The following is a 13,849-nucleotide window of genomic DNA, read 5'->3' as shown; positions in this document are numbered from 1 at the left end:
TTGAATGATTGCTTTAGGAATTAATTTAAAAATCATGTTAAGCTCCTGGAGTGATATCCCCAAAGTACCCAACAGTACAAAACAGGTGCTAAAGAAACACAGGTTGATTAATTCATCTGCACTGTCTTTATCATCTCTTTTTCTTGCTTGATTTGTATCTTTTTTTTGGGAAGTTGAAATTTCCTGCTATGTTTCATTTCTCAACTGCCACCAACTGTTAGTACAAACTGCCATACTCTTGGAGATTTCTGAAATCTCCCTTTTATAGGTAAGGTTGCCCAATTTAGGAGAAAAAGAAAAAAATAAAAAAGCGGGACACCAAGTGAAATTTGAATTTCAGATACAACAATGAATAAGTTTTGGGCATAAGGAAATCCCCTACAACATTTGGGTCATATTTATACCAACATTTATTTCACTGTTTGTTGACATTCAAATGTAACTGAGTGTCTGTGTTTGATTTGGCAACCCTACCTACAGGAACTTACTCCAAGCACTGACACCAACATGGAGGTTGTCATTTATCAAAATTACACCTTCGTAGGCTCTGTGCTCATTGATTGGTCAGTTCCCAAACATTACTAACAGAAAACTGCTTTACCTCCCTTCAGGCACAGGCCTTGCTCAGAGTCATGTGTTAGGGAAGGGAGAATCAAGGTCTGATTTCAGGTTTCCCTCATTTGACCAGTGAACCGCCCTCTCTCCTCTTTTGAGGATATTTGGCTTGTGGATGTTCCATTAACACCAAATATCAGAGTGTCCAAACATTAAGCTTAGATTTCTTCTTTTGTGCCACTCCTGAAACTGTAAAGGTAAAATTTCTAAGCTGATTCTAAGCCGCAGAGCCTGAGTTAAAGTGTAAAAGACCGGGCATTGTAAAGTTTCTAAACTGCAGGGCTTGGGTTAAAAAGTAAAAGACCAAGTATTGTTAAAATTCCTCTGCTACCCCCAAAACCTGTAATCCCTGTAGCTGTTAGGACAATACCCGAACTGCCCAGTAAATATTCTCACTGACTCCTCTGGTTGTGTAGTAACTTGGGATTCTGTGTAATATGTCACGTAGACATCGCAGGACCTAAACCAATCAGTTTGAATGTGTACCCCGCTTAGGGGTGACCAATCACCCCTGCCCAATCTGTTCCCATCAATGAATGTACTAATCATGTCCCAGAGTTGTCATTCAATTTTCCCGAGCCTCATGATGATTTGTTCTGATGTATGCAAAGCCCCCCGCCCTCCCCAAAAAGTGTACTTAAGCACTGCTTGACCTCTGCTCTGGACTCTGGGCTGCTCTATCTTCCTGAGTGAGCCTGGAGCCTCAGCATGCTGAATCAATAAAACCCCTTCTGCCAATTGCATGAAGCCAGTCTCTTGTGGTCTCTCCCTCCGACGCTTCGCCGGACCCTTACAAAACTGGGTTGACCTTCCAAATCTCCCTGCTGCTATCCTTGAAACACAGAAATCTTTCCTTCTTTTCCAAACATCAGAGACATCCTAAACTTTCTCTTTTGTATGCCTGTTAGTGTACTAAGTTACAAAGTAAATGAATTTGTTTTTGATGCGTTTATTTATTTTTTGTTGTTTTCGCTACAGAAACATGTCTTGGACCTGTCTCTTCCATTTCACTTCTCCAGTCTGCTCTGCCAAGTTGATATGACATCCACCTGGGGCCTAGACTGTAGCAACAGCATCCAAGCTCTTCTGTCTCCCTATATCTGGGCAACTCCTTGCAAACTTATCTTTATATAGTGTCCTTTTCCCACCTGGGATTCCACTTTGGGAGAAGTTGGCATGAATCATTATTTTCTGTTAAACAAGCCAATACAAGGCTTTGTGGCCCAGCCTTCAAGGCCCCCAATCCTATCTATTTTCCTCTCCCTATCTGCTTTTCATAGACTGATATCCAATATCTATTTTGCTAGTCTCTGTGAGCCTCATCGCTGCTTCCGGCTACATCAGCCCCATCATTGCGTTGAATACCAAATCCCTTCCCTCTTCCTCTGAGTCAATTCATATCCCTTCCCTCTTCAAAACCTTCATTAGAAGAGATATTAGCCAATCTTGGGATGGAGTAGGGCCTGGCAAAAAGGAAGAAATCAAGGGAAAAAAAAAAGGCAACAAAGCAAAAGCTCAGTAGATTTGCTTCCTTAATGAAAAGCTTTATAATATTATATCACACTATAAACAAAAGAAGAAAAACTAGGAAAAATATTGACTATGTATAAGTGGCAAAGTTAATATTCTTAATATAATTTACAAATCAATAGGAAACAAATATTTCAAAAGAAAATGAAAAGCAGATATCAGAGTGTGACACACATGCACAAAGTAGAAAAGGATCAAAAACATGAAGAACCACAAGACCACAGGAGTACTGGAGAAATAGAAACTAAAATAGCAAGGAGTGCCCATTTTCATTTATCAGATTGGCATTTTTAAAAAATGACACTGAGTATTGATGAAAGTATAAGAGCAGGGTTTGTTTTTTTTTTTTTCTTAAGAAAAGGGTTAAGAGCAGGTTCTTTAAAATATATACTTTAGTAATGAATTTTAAGATGTTCTTCCTTGGACATAGCATAGACTTGACAAATCATATTTTTTTTATCTTAACAATGTTTTCCCATTTTCTATAATAAATATGTATTATTTTTATAATTGAATACACTTATATATATGCATTTTTTAATCCTATGAAAATTGAAGGGAAGATAAGGAGGAAAGGGGAAAGAAAGTCCATTTTCTTAACCAGGTAGACCTGGTTTAGATATCCCTGATTGCTGCCAACAAGATGTGGTTAATCTCTCAAACTTGAAATCCTCATCTCAAACATTGCTAACATTAAAAATAAAAAAAGGCTATAGCTCAGCTGTCGGGTGCTTGCCTCACACATGCGAGGCACTGGGTTTGATCCTCAGCACCACATAAAAGTAAATAAAGATATTGTGTCCATCCACAACTAAAAAATAAATTTAAAAAAAGGTATAAGACTTGTTACTAAAGTAACCGGTACTTTGTGAACATCTAGAAAGTTGCTGATTTTTCTATTCTTCTGCATTCTTACTATGTAGTGCCAGCCTTGTGCAAATTAAAATATCTGATTGATAACCTCACTTTTAAAAAATCTGTATATTTAATATGCTTCTCCACTAATCCCTTTTTTCTCTTCCCTTTTTCCTTTCCTTCTTCCTATTTCACATCAGTCCTATCTGCCCCATTTTCCCTTCTCATTATACTCTGCTTCTTATGAAATAATCTCACTAGTACTCTAAATAGCAATTTTTCAAAACCTAGTCCCAAAGCCACTAATTTATCAGACTTACTTGAAAGTCACCACTGGGTCCCAAGTCTTCTTTTCCCTCTTGCTTCTTATTTTATCAATATCTGGCTTGAATATCATGTATCCTTGAGATGCCTCCTATGCTGCCCTGAAACTGAGTCTGTTGATGTTGGTCCTGGGAGTCTGTGACATGTTTTTCTGTCAACCTATTTTTTCCTCCAGGCAGAAGCTAATTCTATGTTTCTTAGGATGCTTCCTGCATGTTTGTGTTCATCATTCTTGTAAATTAAGTTTATAGCATTTTTTAGTAAGCAAAATAGCTTCTCTTCCCTTCCTCTTCTTTTCTCCTTTCATCTTTGCCACTCCTTTTTCTCCCTCCTCCCATGAATGTAATTATTAATGATTGTTTTTTTCTTTTTCTCTGACCTAGTTTGTATTTGCTAAAGCTAAGTAGAATGAATGCTTTTACACCTTTTAATCAAAGGCACAATCCTGAATATATGTTCTCTTATTATCTGGAAAACATATGTTGGGCTGGGTTGTGGCTCAGTGGGAGAGTGCTCACCTAGCATGTATGGGGCCCTGGGTTTGATCCTCAGCACCATATAAAAATAAATAAATAAAAAAAAGGTATTGTGTACAACTACAACTAAAAAATAAATATTTAAAAAATATGATGAACATTTTAGGACAACTGAGAGAGAAATTGACAAGCAGAATATATTCACAAAACAAGTTCTGTATTCTCCCTTCCATGATAATTAAGGTGTATGAGTATGGAATTTTGCATTAGATGAGATTTGAATTCTGTCTCCAATACTATGCAACCTTAGGCAATGCACCTATCTTCTCTGGGCTTTAGCTTCATCAGCTGCCGCAGTCTGGCTGGGCACAAAATAACCAAGCCTCAACGATGCACTTGTAGGTTCAAAACAGGAACCCCTTTATTCTCCGAACCCGCGAAGGCCACCCATGGGGCCCATCCAGGAACCACCAACTGGAAATCCCTTCTCCGGCACCTCCCCAACCAAGGCGTGAACTCTCCAGGAATCCCCAATCCCTGCAAGAACTCCAAAGTAGGGAGCGCTTGAGGTGGACAGCAGGGGTCTAATATACATTTGAATACACAGCTTAACATAACCATCATCATCTCAATGGGTTGCTGATATCACCTCTCAACCACTATTCTGGCAAAAATGCCATGCTTCATGCAATCATCTATAAAAAAAATAAGACGTTCACATCTATATCCAAAGGTGGAAATTAAATGTGTGAAGTATACAAGATACTATTTACCACAGAGCAGGGGTATGGACACTAGTCAACATGAAGAAAAGGGTTGCTTCCCCCTACCCTTTCCAAGATCCAGTCATCCTTTGGGGGATTTATAATCTAGTGGGCGGGGGACTAAGATCTATATAAATAAAATAAACATTAAACACAATCAAAATAAATTTATCAAACATAGAATTTTGTACATGTCACGTAGTTCTACTAAAGGAACTTTGTAAAGACTATCTCATTTAATCCTTATAACAGGTACTATTATAATCTCAATTTTAATATGGAAAACCTAACATGGCTACAGATCCTGCACATAGTAAGAGGCAAAATCTACAAAATCACCTACCAGTGTCCATGCTCAGAACTACTATATCATACTGTTCTCACTCATGCCTTGCACATAGTAGGAACTCAATAAATATTTTCAAATGTCTCTTTTAATTCCTTTGACCAAAGCACACATTTCCAGAAAAATTCCACTTACCTATTCTTTGATCAAAACATTTGGTCTCTTTACAGAGAATCTAAAACTCTGATCTATCTGGTGCAAAAGGAGATAGGGGAGGAATTGGGTACTTTTTTTTTTTTTGGTACTAGGAATTGAACCTAGGCATGTTTAACCATTGAGTCACATCCCCAGGCCCCCCCCCTTTTGTCTTATGACCAATCCCTTTTATTAAAAAATATTTTATTTAGAGACAAAGTCTCACTGAGTTGCTTCTTTGAACTTGGGTTCCTCCTGCCTCAGACTCCAGAGCTGCTGGGATTCCAGGCATGTGCCACTGCACGTGGTGAACTGGGGTACTTTTTACTATCATAGATCTGGTTTCCCTAAGGCTAGTGACTCTATAATAATCCACACCGAAGAGTATGAGGAGGACAGCTTGTTTTTAAAGGTCCCTCTGAACTACACAATCTCTTTCAGAGAGAGTTCATTTGTGAAGTCTTTTCAATGTTTGTTTTCTCATTTAATTCTCACAACTCTCTTACGAATAAGTATCATTTATAGATCTAATTTATTCCGATGGAGACACTGAGGCCCCAAATTATTCAGTTCCCCGAAGTTAGTCACTCTGGGAAGTGATTTAGGATATGAATTTTGGACTGTTCAAAGCCAATGTTGTTTTCATTATCCCACTCTCAGAAATGACAGTATGTATAAGGCTGTGCTGGAAATCTTTCCCATCTCACCACTGGGCACAGGCACCTTGGATGTAAACTCAGATTTCTGACTACTTTAGGAACACAGGTGTGCCATAAGAGAGTATGAATCTATCTTTAGAAACATCTTAAGCACTGTGTTCTTAATCAGTAATAAGGAGTAACTCTAGCAATAACAATTTCTCTTAGAACATTCAGCGTAAGTCTTTAGGACACCAAGGTAATAGCTCTGATTTGAGGCTCTGATAAGAGACAGAGAACATTTTGTCCTAGCCAATCTGTAGCTCTATCCATAAAAATTAATGATAACAAAATAATTCAAGATTCAGGCCTTTATAAAAAGATGAATTGTAAAAGTCCCGGACTTTAACTGCATTTAAACTTGCTTCACTATTATGAATATCTTATCCTCCTGGGAAGGTTTTACATTGAGTGCCCCAACAGGATATTCAAGGATGTGACTAGAAACATGGATGACACCTCTGATGTTGATGTTTCTTACTGAAATCATTAGGGACACTAACTTTTCTTGAAGTAAACAATTCTACAAGTTTACATTTTAAATCAGAACTCACACTTTATCCAAAAACAAAAACAAAAGCCCAAACTGATTCCATCTCAAGGCATACTTTTTAATGAGTAAATTATCTAGTTCCAAGGTGAAGATCAAGATAACAAATTGAGTTTAAACTCTCATTAATTTAGATGTCACCTATCTAGATTTAAAGATAATTTTGACTGGGTTCAAGGCAAATTTATTTTCTCTTAGAAACCCTGTGTTCCCGGGACTTACAACATAGGTCTCCTGTATATCTCAGGGATCTCTCTGAAAGTGATAAAGGAAGTTTCCAAATAATCTGTAACCTCAAGTGGTAACTGCATGGGCAAATTCACATATTCTGCTCCTGTAAGATCAACTCATGTGGCAGATCTAACTCTTATGGGCAGTCACAGATATTCTTGACTAGAAAACAACAAAATGAATACGATGAATTAGTATAGTTTAATTGACAAAATTTTCAAATTTAGGATCTGTGATGGTAAGGACTGTTTGTACCATAAAAAGTTTCCTTTCTTAAAAAAAACATTTTTAGTTGTAGATTGACACAATATCTTTATTTTATTTATTTTTATGTGGTGCTGAGGATCAAACCCAGTGACTTACATGTACAAGGCTCTACCACTGAGCCCCAGCCCCTATAAAAAAAGTTTTTGATGGTGAAAATTTGGGAATACTGTCCCAGAATAGAAATTCATAAAATTGGAAAGAACTCAGCAGGATGTTTAAAATGTAATATGGTTTTGTGAGTGATGTTGATCAACAAGATGGCAGGATACAAGTTTCTAATGCTTGTTCCCTTGCAGAATATTAAGCAATTATCCACATGCAAAAATACTTTCACAAAAGTTAAGGAATCTAGGTGAGATATGATAGTATCTGGGTAGAGCACAGAATTAAGGAAAGGTGCCTTTAAGCAGGTAGGAAGGACAGGGTCCCATTACCCACATCATTCCCTCTAAGCCTTCTTCATGGAGAAGGGGAATACACTGAGCTCTGAACTTCCCCATAGACCCAGCACCAGGCCCTCCCCATTTTTAGTTGTAGATTGACACAATATCTTTATTTTATTTATTTTTATGTGGTGCTGAGGATCAAACCCAGTGCCTTACATGTGAACAGTTCCCAGCTGGCCCCTGTGGACCCAGGCTTTAGCCTGCCCCTGCAGCCCCAGAATCCAGGCCAGCCCCAGACTCAAGCCTTACGAATCACCAGGCTGGCCCCTAAAGACTCAGGCTGGCATTCACAGACAAGGCTTTCAGACCAGTCAACACAGACCATGGCTCCAGGCTTTCTCCAGTGCCAGGCCCTAGCCCAAGGCTGGCTGTGCCCCTACACTCTAAGGGACAAGGAATCTTCAAGCCTGCTCCAGTGAACCCAGATTCCAGAATCACTCCCAGAGACTCAAGCATGCCGACTCAGACTCCAGGCTTACTCTGGCACCAGGTTAGTCCACATGGATTCAGGACCAGGTCTACCCCATGAACCCCATGATCAGCTCTATTTCAGCACTAGAACAGCCCCAGTGGATTCAGGCTTCCTGCTGGCCACCATGGACACAGGCTATAGATCTAATCCCTGAGACCCAGTCTCTAGGCTTCCCCCTAAGGTCCCAGTTACCAGAAACATGTCAGTGAAGCCCAGTGTTCCACTGGCTCCCATGGACCAGGATTCAGAACCACGCCCAAAAATGCAGGTCTGAGACCCACCTCTGCAGATCCAGGCACTAGGCCAAGCCCACCAAGGACTTCACCATGGATCCCACCAGACAGCCCATCCAGAATCAAGTTTACTCAGGGAACCACCAAGGTACAAAACACTGATAACTGACCCTAAAGAAACAGAAATATACATCTTAAAGAAACTCAAGAAGTTACAAGAGAACACAGATAGACAAGGAAACGAAATCCGGAAAACAATTCATGAACAAAATTAGAAGTTCTATGAAGTGTTAGAAATCATAAAAAAAAGAACTGCTATCACCTTTGTTATCTCTGACCCAACTTGTCTAAGTCCCACCATGGTCGCTATGCCTCAGGGGACTGCAGTATGTTTACCCAGCCTGCTGGACACCCCGCCCCCCACACACACCCAACTTGTCTAAGTCTCACCATGGTCGCTATGCCTCAGGGGACTGCAGTATGTTTACCCAGCCAGCCGGACACCCCGCCCCCCCCCACACACACACTATATATACCCACTTGTATACCCACTGTCCATGACTGCCACCCTAGCTCCCACCCTATGGGGCCAGCTGGGCTTCTCAGTACAGATGACATCCACACACACTGGAGTACCCATGAGCTCAGCTGTGCGACATATATCTCATAGGCAGCAACTGAAATGAAATCTGGAGCCTTCCCAGCTTGCTACCCAGCAGGCCCCTGGCAACCCAACCCCCATAAATGGGGCCCTGCTGTTATGAATATAAGCAATTTGGGATTGCTCCATGATTCAGAGAAGCCTGTCCCTGTGTGAGGATTTCAGCTGGCCTTGAAGCAGGGCAAGTACTTCCAAGGTCTGAGATCCCTTCCTTGGTGAGTCTGGTGCAGACTCAAGGGCCAGCTCTGAGATGGCTCCAGGGCATAGCTCAGCACTCACTCATGCCCTCTCACTGAGAGTCAGACCATGACACCATATTATACCTGTATAGCTGGGATTGGCAGTAAGGGAGGGGCTTCTCACTCCAGAGGTAACTCAAGACACAAATGTGCAATTAAAAGAGTTTTTTTTTTTTTTTTTTTTTAAAGAGCACACGCATGCATATATATGCACAGAACCTGAAAGAACCAAACAGAAACTCAGGGCTGAATATGATAACTGACCTATATATAATTTTGTTATTAAAAGGTTAGATCATAATTTCTTTTTTTAAGTCTTTTTTTTTAGCTTTTGTTTTTAACCTTTATTTATTTGTTTTTATGTGGTGCTAAAGACCAAACCCAGTGTCTCACATGTGCTAGTAAAGTGCTCTGCCACTGAGCCACAAACCCAGCCCCTAGATCATAACTTCACAGAAAGTATTTTGAACTCATGCTTACAAAAATATTAATCTTATATGTTTCATGTAATCAAGATTCTTTCCCTTTTTAATCTATTTCAGACTTAATCTTCATAATTTAATGCTTTTAAATTCATGGTGGAATGACCAGTTGGGACCTAGTTTTGGTCTTGGCCTGCAACTTTCAGAAAATTATATCAAATCTGCTAATTAATTGGGACAATCTGGAAGGGAATTCTAACAGTGTACCCTAAGACATGTCTACAGATTATTATTTAGAAGTTACTCTAATACTCTAATTATGCTTCAACACCCATGGGATTGAGTCAATTAAACCTCCAAATTATATGCTGGGGACATAACTTAATGTTAGTCTTCCAGAGCATAGCATGGAAAATTGATCTTTAATAAAAGTAAAATTTGGTTTCCTTTTCATATATATATATATATATATATATATATATATATATATATATACATATATATATATATAATATTATATATAATATAACTATAATATATAATATAGCTATATATATGTGTGTATATACATACATATATATATAGTTGTAGAAAGGCATGTTACCTTTATTTTATTTTTTATTTTTATGTGGTGTCAGGAATTAAACCCAGTGCCTCATGCATGCTAGGCAAGTGTTCTACCACTGAGCCACAACTCCAATCCTCCTTTTCCATTTCAAAAAGTAACATATGATTTATTTTTTATTTTTTTTACTTTTTTAAAGAAAGAGTGAGAGAGAGTGAGAAAGAGGGAGCGAGAGAGAGAATTTTAATATTTATTTTTTAGTATTTGGCGGACACAACATCTTTGTCTGTATGTGGTGCTGAGGATCGAACCCGGGCCGCACGCATGCCAGGCGAGCACGCTACCGCTTGAGCCACATCTCCAGCCCGTAATATATGATTTAAATGGAGAGAAAAAAGAAACACACATTAAAAAAAAGTCATGTGTGGTCAATGTAGAAAAACTAAGAAACAAAGCCATAAGTAAAAATAAATTATAGGCTATCCCAGGGAAGTTTTTCTTTATGTTGGGATACTCTAAAAATATAGACTCCAAGATTTTATCCTAAACTAACTATATAAAAATATCTGGATGGAGCCTAGAAATCTGCATTTTTAACCAGAATGTCAGGCAACCTAGTGTTCTAGAAAAGACTACATTATAGTCTACAGTGTGCAAAGCACCTATGGAGTGTATCACTGAAGATAAATTGATTGGAAAAAATATATATAACCAAGTTCCTGATGAGTTACCTTGCTGTATAAGTTAATTTAAGTTGACATCTCTTTCTTCGTTTTTTGTCATGTGGATTTTTATGCTACTTTTTAAATGTTTTAGCCCAATAAACTGAAGGAAGCCATCTGAGTAAAAAATTGAGACACATATGATAAAGGATTCTATTTATTTTTTAATTAATTAATTATTTTTTTTTTAGTTGTAGATGGACACAATACCTTTGTTATATTTGTTTATTTTTCTGTGGTGCCAGGAATAGAACCCAGTGCCTCACGTATGCTGGGCAAGTGCTCTACCACTGAGCCACAACCCCAGCCCAGGATTCTATTGTTGTTATTATTATTATTACTATTATTTATCTGAGAATGCATGAGAAAAGTTTTATAGTAGTAAAGAAAAGTTTTATTACCTTCATGGAAAAGAATGACATTGAAACTCTTCTAGAGAATTTTGAACAAACAGTCTCTAACATTGTGCAGTAGGTTGAAGTATCCTTACATAGAATGGAGTCATACAGTGAACTTCCTAGTAAGGAAAAGACAAGTACATAAACACCAAGAATAAGAGATAAAACAATATACACACGTCAAAAGAGAAAGCAATGAGAAGATGCTCCACATCATGAGTGAAATGCAATTTAGAAAAAAAGAGATACCACTACCTGTCCAACAGAATGGTTAAAATCCAGAACATCAACAACCCCAAATACTGGCAAAGATGAGGAATTCATTCTTTGTTAATGGGAATGTAAATGTCAGTTTCTTGGGAAAAAACATTGATGTCCACACTAAAACTTCAACATGGATGTTTATAGCAGCTCTATTCATACTTGCCAAAACTTGGAAGCAACAAAGACCTCCTTCAGTAGTTGAATGATAAATAACCAGTGGTACATTCAGACCATGCACTAATAATATTCAGCACCAAAAAGAAGGGTTATTAAGCCATGAAAAGACATGGAGGAAGTTTAAATGCATTTTGGTAAGTGAAAGAAGCCAGTCTGGAAAGGATACATGTTTTACAATTCCAATTTTATGACATTATGGAAAAGGGAAAACATGTAGACAGCAAAAATATCAGTGGTTTCCAGGAATTATGGGGAGGAAGGATGAATAGGTGAACCAAAGGGGATTTTTAGGAAAGTGAAACTATTTTGTATGGTACATGTCATTTCTGTTTTTTTCCCAACCACAGAATATATAGCAATAAGAGTGAATCTCAGGGTAAACTGTGGACTTTGCTTGATTTTGGTGAGTCCATGTAAGTTCATCAGTTGTAACAAATGTACCCCTTTGGTAGGAGGATATTGATAAGTCAGGCTATGCAAGGGCGGAGCAGGGAAAATAGGAGAAATCTCTGCCACTTCTGCTCCATTTTCTGCTAACCTAAAAATGTTCTAAAAAATCAACTCTAAAAAATAAAGAGAAACACAAATAATAAATAGGGCTTCAAAGAAGAGAAAATTCTGTTAATTATGCATTCATTCAATTAACAGAAACTTCTTGAGTACCTATTATTTTCCAGATACTGTGGTATTAAAGAGAAGGAAAAGCTGAAGGCAATTTTTAACTCAAAATTATTATTTGCCAATAATTTTTTCAAGGATCTCAAAGTCTATCTGTCTAGATCTGATATTAGTGTATGTGTTATAATGATAAATTATTAAATCAAATAAATTTTCATGAAAGATGAATGAAAAAAAAAAAACTGCGGACATTTCTTGAGTGCCTACCAAAAGTGAAGCATTGTGATACCAATACCTGGTTAAGAGAGAAACTTTAAAAATAAGGTTTCTCGTTTTTATTTTTTAAGCTGGGTAAGATTGAACCCGCTAAAATGAGCATTCTGTTTCTAAAGAAGGGGGAAATAAACATTAGAAAGCGTAATAGTCAAGATCCCAATGGGAAACAGTTACTACACTAAAAATTAAGGAAGGCTTACTGACAGAGGGACTATTAGAAAGGTGTGTTTCTGAGTCCCACAGCCAATTTAAAAAATAAAAATGAGAAACTTTATTTTTAAAGTTTCCGTCTTAACCAGGTAGGACCACAAGTCAGTAAAAATGATATATGATTGTTTTACACACATGCATATATTTTTATTTATTTGTTTTAAAGGGGTCTATCCTTCTCTATTCTTGCATTCTACCATGAGGATGATGATATGATTCCTGGAGCTCCAGCATCTAGATTGAAACCAGAAGATTAAAGCCACATCCTAAGGATGGTGAAATAAAGAGCTAGCAGGGAACAGGGTCTCTGACAACTTGATGAATGCCTATTTTAAGACTTTTTATGCATGAGAAATAATCTCTATATTGTGTAAGTTTCCATTATATTGTGTTTGTCTGTTACATAGCCAAACTAATCTTAAATTATGTATTTCCAGAACAAAGATTCTATGCCGTGGTATATACCTGTTTACATAACCCTTATCCCCCTACTGGGAATTATTTTCATTTGCTTTATTATTATTAGTGTTGTTGTTGTTATTGCTTGTTTCCTCCCACTAGACTCCTTAAAGGAAGGAACTTTGCTTGTTTTATTGTATTCCCAGCCCCTAGAACAGAGTTCACCAGATAGTAGAAGCTCAATAAATATTTGCCAAATGAATGAAAAAGTGACTGATTGATACCTTAACTGGGAACTGCAGAGGTGGGCACTGTTAGTTGAAGGAGCCACACAAGGGAGCGTTACCCTTGTACTCATTAGTGTGTAATGATAACACAGACACAATCACGCTGCTTCATACTTCATGCCCACTCTCCAGTGGCCGTTCAGTCAAGAATGATTTTCCCCTGTCCAAAAATCACATTCCTACTTATAGCTAAGGTTCTAACTTTTTGTTTTTAATAAACCCACTTTATACCTTATAGAAAGAATTGGATCAGAAAGCCTTTATTTATTTATTTTTTGGGGTGCTGGGGATTGAACGTAGGGCTTCACAAATGCTAGGCAAGAGCCCTAATGCTGAGCTACATGCTCAGCTCCCTAAGGTTCCAACTTAATCATCACCTTCTCTGGGAGACTATCTGTCCCCGTCATCACAAGCAGAGTTGATCTTCCTCCCTCCATCCTCCATTCTCCCCCACAGGGTCTCTTTTTCTTTTTCTAGCCTGGGTCTCAGTATATTGCACAGGCTGGTGGGGAACTCCTGGGCTCCCAGTGGTCCTTCTGCCTTAACCTTCTGAGTACTGGGATTACAGGAGCACACTGACATGCCCATTCAAGTTGATTTTTCTTTATTCAACTCTATATCCAATTCTTGGTTGAATTTTAGCACTAGCTACACTGAATTGCAATAAAT

This window comes from Callospermophilus lateralis, chromosome 2 (assembly GCF_048772815.1).
Source record: "Callospermophilus lateralis isolate mCalLat2 chromosome 2, mCalLat2.hap1, whole genome shotgun sequence".
Lineage (NCBI taxonomy): Eukaryota > Metazoa > Chordata > Mammalia > Rodentia > Sciuridae > Callospermophilus > Callospermophilus lateralis.
Note: the sequence above shows the minus strand (reverse complement) of the source record.